The sequence below is a fragment of the Scylla paramamosain genome, chromosome 16 (genome assembly GCF_035594125.1).
Source record: "Scylla paramamosain isolate STU-SP2022 chromosome 16, ASM3559412v1, whole genome shotgun sequence".
Taxonomy (NCBI): Eukaryota; Metazoa; Arthropoda; class Malacostraca; order Decapoda; family Portunidae; genus Scylla; species Scylla paramamosain.
Window position 1 is genome coordinate 6,490,001 of NC_087166.1, and position 6,742 is coordinate 6,496,742.

The window sequence follows — 6,742 nt, forward strand, 5'->3', positions numbered from 1 at the left end:
AACGAGTCCCAATCTTCCGTAACTTCAGACGAAAAAATGGGTTTGAGAAAATAATCTTTAGTGTCACTCGAGATATGAATAACTTTAATCTTATCAAATGAGAGAATAAGAGAGAAACAGGGAGAGAGAAAAAGAGAGACACTCGTAGCTCTGAACTATAAACTTGCTCGTTTTAAAAGGAGCGTAAGTAATAAAGAAAGAGTAAGGATAAAACTCACAGCTAAATTTACAAGTGCTAAATTAGGGAAGATACATTTTTTTTTCCTCCCTCCGCGCAAGAATTTATAGCACAGTACATTCCTCCAGCACGTCAAGGCGACACATAATATACATAATATGATGGCTGAGAACGGATCTTAGTGGCGTGAAGTGCTGAGCTGAACTTGTACGAGAATTTAAGAGCCATGTACAGTCGTGGTCACAAGTCGAGTCACCTCCTACACTCCCTTCCTCTGTGCCATGTTGTCTTCCTCAATCTTACGTCCTTTCATCTCCTGGCAATCTCACAAAACCGGACAACTGGGAGATTCTCTAAACACAACTGAACTTAATATTGCGAAAAAACTGTTCATTGTGTCCCTCTTCAATCTTACGTCCTCTCATCTGCTGGCAATCCTACAGAACATGACGACTGGTAGACTAACGTGATACTGAGAGGGAAAAATATTAGGCGAAGTGGAAATTAGTGGTTGGTTCTAAGCTCACTAACTTAATATTCAGAAAAAAAATGTTTAGCCATAATGTAAATAAGTGCTTTTGTTACTCTTCTTTTAATCATAACTATCAGACGACACGACCAATATGAGGACAGAAAACCAGGAGAAAATATATACTAAGAAATGGTGTTCGTATAATCGTTACTTTCAACTAAATTTCCTCGGCGTATTTACCTCAACAATGTACGAGTCTGCCCTAAAGATACCTGCTCAACAACCTTGTAAATTCCTGCATATATTACATAACCAACACTTAGCATTATTTTCCCTTGCTTATAATACCCATTAAATTCCAAGCTAAACACGCCGGCTCTGAAACTTTACTCCGTGGCCTCAGCTGCTGGAGAACACTACGGAACGCTGCGCAGGGAACACGGGAATGCAACTAAGTAGAGTGTAGATCTGTTCAGTTGATATTCTCCATTCAAGAGTAACTTAAACTAACATAATGTAACCCAACATAAAGTAATAAAAAAACATGACACCTTACGAAACATTCCAACTTAACTTAACTTAACTTAATACAGAATGACATGGAATAACATAATGCAAAGTAACCTACAATAACCTAACCTACAATAACCTAACCTAATATAACATGACATGAACATAGAAAAACAATATAAAGCAAAGTAGTTTAACATAACCTAACTTAACCTAACATAACAGACATAAAAACATAATATATAGCAACGTAATCTAACTTAACCTAACATAACAACATCACATGAACATAAACACATAATGTAAAGCAACGTAACCTAACCTAACCTAACCTAACTTAACCTAACCTAACCTAACTTAACCTAACCTAACCTAACTTAACCTAACCTAACCTAACCTAACCTAACCTAACTTAACCTAACCTAACCTAACTTAACCTAACCTAACCTAACTTAACCTAACCTAACCTAACCTAACCTAACCTAACCTAACTTAACCTAACCTAACTTAACCTAACCTAACCTAACCTAACTTAACCTAACCTAACCTAACCTAACCTAACTTAACCTAACCTAACCTAACTTAACCTAACCTAACCTAACTTAACCTAACCTAACCTAACCTAACCTAACTTAACCTAACCTAACTTAACCTAACCTAACCTAACCTAACCTAACTTAACCTAACCTAACTTAACCTAACCTAACCTAACATAACCTAACTTAACCTAACCTAACTTAACCTAACCTAACCTAACATAACCTAACTTAACCTAACCTAACCTAACTTAACCTAACCTAACCTAACTTAACCTAACCTAACCTAACCTAACCTAACTTAACCTAACCTAACCTAACCTAAGCTAACCTAAACTACCCTAACCTAACCTAACTTAACCTAACATACCATAACATCACATGAACATAAGCACATAATGTAAAGCAGCGTAACCTAACCTAACCTAACCTAACCTAACCTACCCCCACACGGAACTCAAGCAGGGGCAGCAGGAAGGCTTACCAACTTGAGAAAGAAGGAAATGTGAATTGTTATTTCAACCCTCAAGCCATAAAGTGCAGCGGTAACTTTTCCACTTAGCTCAGTTCTCGACATTTGTGTTTATTCGCAGTTTGTACCGAGGCTTTGAGATGAACTTTTTTTTTTCCACGTTTGATATTGTTGAGCAATTTCGAGATAGCACATGCTAAGTTTTTTTTTTTTTATTATTATCATTTTTATCGCTGTTCATTACAATATTATCTTCTATTTTCATTTTGCTGTGTGTGGAGGTGTATGAACGTGTTACTCAAGCGTCATTTTTTACCTTACAATGACTCAGAAATTATTAAAAAGAAAGAAAATAAGAATCCTGAACCAAGATTTCTGGTGACAAAAAAATCTTTCAGACGCCCAACGTGGGGCTCGAACCCACGACCCCGAGATTAAGAGTCTCGTGCTCTACCGACTGAGCTAGCCGGGCTGTACTCTTCTGGAGGTAAAGCACAATTTCCCTTATCACAGCGCCTATAATTAATCATACATTTCAAAACATTTGCTGGTTGTGATATTTCAATTATTGCCGCTCTACATCCAAATCAGTTTCCCGTCGAAATCAGATCCACTTGATTCGACAGATAGTTCTGAATATGAACTAATTCCCATTCCTCCTCCATGAATAGGATGCAGTGTAGGGACGGGGAGAGATGGAGAGAGGGGGAGAGAGGAGAGAGCCACCCGTTGCCTATCAACTATCAACACTCTACCCCCCACCTGCTCCCCGGGGACTGATAGCCGCACGTTGCTTTTCACTCGTGTTGATTAATGCTGCCAATCTTTAATGTGGTGATGAACGACAGACTCACTGCGGCGCGGGGATAAAAACGCCCTGCATTCGCTCTTCAATGACGCTTCCCACGAATGCCAGCAGCGATTAGGAGGCCAGTGTGCTGCATGCCAAGCTGATAACCGACCACCACTGCTGCACGTGTCCTTTCATCGCTCCTGCTGCTGTTCCTGGTGCTGACTGGCTCTCCACGCACTGCCGCCCATCCATCAACGCGACCTCAATACCAGCATCCACCGTGATATATTTCAGCGATATTGGAGAGGGTTACAAGACAGGCGCCGGGCGGGTCACGCGAGGTCTTGTCTAGTACTTGGGAGGAACACCGCGTGACAACCTTGCCTGCCCTGGACAAGCAGCCACCCAGCTCTTCCCGCCAAAAGCTTTTACGGGCGAGAAAACCTCAAAATTCCCTGTCTTATTGGATTCCCGTCCACAGCAAAGATGCCCAGAGGTAACAGAGAGGACGTGTGTGCGGTGGGGAAACACACACACACACACACACACACACACACACACACACACACACACACACACACACACACATTGCAAATACTCGTACATACATATCTACCCGCATAGCCCGCCATCACCTCTCCTACAACCAGTACCAGCACATCCTCGCTACACAGCACAAGATTGAAAAGATTGAAAGATAGCGCAGAAATAGAAAAAAAAAAAAAAGAAAAGAAAAAAAAAGCCCTCCGCGTGAACCCGAGTAAAAAACGACGCTTCTCGTATAATTTATCATTCCTTCTCTCACATCATGGACAGGAGAAGCTCACCATAAACTGTGTGTGTGTGTGTGGGGGGGGGGTTGTTGATGTTGTTGTTGTTGTTGTTGTTGTTGTTGTTGTTGTTGTTGTTGTTGTTACTGTTATAATTGTTGTTGTTGTTGTTGTTGTTGTTGTTATAATTGTTGGTGCTTTTGTTGTTGTACCACTGGAAAATAATTTATGCAACTTTCGCTTTGCTGTGGCTAATAGGATATAAATCTATCTACCTACCTATCTATCTATCTATCTATCTATCTATCTATCCACGTGACTTAAATGTCGATCTATCTACTTATCAATGTATGTATTTATCTATCTATCTATCTATCTATCTACGTATCTAGCATCCATGGTGTGTGTGTGTGTGTGTGTGTGTGTGTGTGTGTGTGTGTGTAAGTAGTAAGACATGCGTACTTACACTCAAGCTAGTGAGTCAGCCAATAAATTAATAAAGCCCCATAAGAGGTTAGGCTCATCTCGCACTTCGGAATGACTCAAAGCTTATCTGGAGATGGCATCACTAATATACCTTGCGTACACCATTAACTTAACCTCATTCATTACCGACCCCTGATTTACATTCTTAAGCGCATGAACCCTATTAATCAAAATATCCTCCCTTTTAATTTACTTCCGCGGTCTTGTATGTGCGTGTGTGTGTGTGTCTGTGTATATATATCTCCACGTATTTATTCTAGGGTATAAATAGCATAGTTTTACTCACATATATCACGAGGGAAGATTCTCAAGGCTCTCCAGGGGATCAGAGGACTCACTAACTCACCTGTGGGAGAAAGAAAAAGGGTGAATGTGAGACAAAATGAATACGTGACAAACAAGAAGTAAAAACGGGGGAATAAATACCGACATATGAAGAAATAAGAATAACAATAATAGTGTAAAGAGTAAAATATGAAGGAAAATTAAACTGAATGCCAAAATCATCCAAATAAAAAAAGGAAAAGATAGGTGAAAAATTATATAAAAAAAAAGACAACAATAACGAAAATATAAGAATAACAATAGTGGAATAAAAAGTAAAATATAGGAAAAACTAAACAGAGTATCAAAGAAATAAACAAAAAAAAAAAAAACTGTTTAAAATTATACATACAAAAAAAAACAATAATGACACTCCCACCGAGAGAGAGAGAGAGAGAGAGAGAGAGAGAGAGAGAGAGAGAGAGAGAGAGAGAGAGAGAGAGAGAGAGAGAGAGAGAGAGAGAGAGAGAATAAGAAGCAGAATATAAAAAAATAACACTATCACCATTATTACTACTACTACTATTATCATTATTATTACTATTACACCTTTCGAGCCAAGGCAGGTAGATCCAGGGCTCTCAGTACCTGGAGGTGAAGACGGAGGAAAGGTAAGGATGAGAGGACAGGTAAGGATTCATCTCCCTTTCCTTTCACATACACACACAAAGCAAACCTGCCGAATAGAGAAAGCCTGAAAGAGGATTGAGATTAAACTAACGCTCTCTCTCTCTCTCTCTCTCTCTCTCTCTCTCTCTCTCTCTCTCTCTCTCTCTCTCTCTCTCTCTCTCTCTCTCTCTCTCTCTACCTCATTTACTAAGGTATCAATTATATCACCATTTCATTTTCCTTTTATCTATCTAATCACGCATCATTCCATATGTGTTCACTTATAGTAATCCATCATAGTACTGGTTATCTAATTATCTACCTGTTACATCCATGTGTTTATCTACCTATCTATCTATCTATCTAACTATCTATCAATATATCTATCTATCCCCTAACCAGCTATCAAACAAAAACAAAAACAAGAGATAGTCATTCCAGATACAGTAAAAAATAAATAAATACATAAATAAATAAACAAATAAATAAATAAAAGAGCTTGACAATGTATCACAATAAAACAAAACAGGATAGTAACAAGTAAACAAAGATGGACATTATACCGGAAACAACGTCATTACAGAAGCAGCCAGAAAAAAAAGATAAATAAATAAAAAAACAGCCCAACAATGTATCGCACTGTAAACACACACGGGGGCAATACGTTAACAAATCTGGGCATGATAAAAATAGACATGAGGTAAACTGCCAAACAAGCCGACAAATCACTTATTGCTGCTGCTTTTAAGATAATTACAGGGCTGAGGGCACAGTCATTAAATCGCTGTCCCCCGACGAATTTCATTAAAAGCCTCTCGGTCCACATCCGCGTGACCCTGTAGGAGAGAGAGAGAGAGAGAGAGAGAGAGAGAGAGAGAGAGAGAGAGAGAGAGAGAGAGAGAGAGAGAGAGAGAGAGAGAGAGAGAGAGAGAGAGAGACTTATGAGAAGAAAGAATCTATAAAAGCAACATATGAGTGAGAAGGAAGATAGAAAAAGAAAGAAAAGAAGAGAAAGAAAGAAGGTAAATGGAACCAATGAGGTCTAGGATAAATGTATCGGATAAGAGAGAGAGAGAGAGAGAGAGAGAGAGAGAGAGAGAGAGAGAGAGAGAGAGAGAGAGAGAGAGAGAGAGAGAGAATCAATTTGTGGGCGATCGTGTAAAGCTCGTTGATAATAAAATTAGTAGAGTCGCACGGTGTAAATCAGTCCCGTGTAAACAGGGTCCTCTCATTTTTATGTTGGGGCGTGGCGCCGCCTGACAAGCCACATAAATATTGGTGCTCCAGTACATCACCGCCGCGCCGCCCACCGACACTAAAATCAGGGAGCGACAGTGTCCGTCTTGAGGTGAGCCAAGTTAAAGCAGGTGACGGAGGAGGAAGCGTCGCGCACACTGGCTGGAGCTTCTCGCCGCCCGCATCTCTCTGTCGTTCAGTCTCTCGTAGGGTGGCGACTCAATTTTCAGTGCACACTACAAAGTTCACTCTTCCGGTTAGATTACATTCTCGTAAAAAATGAATAAATGAAATAAAATAAAACACTATGTCGTTACACTTACGTAAAGAATCATGTTTGAGGGAGCCAATAAAAA

The 6,742-nt window shown here is 39.7% G+C and overlaps 1 non-coding gene across 1 annotated transcript; it reads right to left on the bottom strand.

The window, feature by feature from the left end:
• Positions 1–2,567: 2,567 nt before the first annotated feature.
• On the bottom strand, positions 2,568–2,640 carry Trnak-cuu (transfer RNA lysine (anticodon CUU)). The gene has a single exon. It is a non-coding gene; the product is annotated as a tRNA-Lys (tRNA).
• Positions 2,641–6,742: the final 4,102 nt, after the last annotated feature.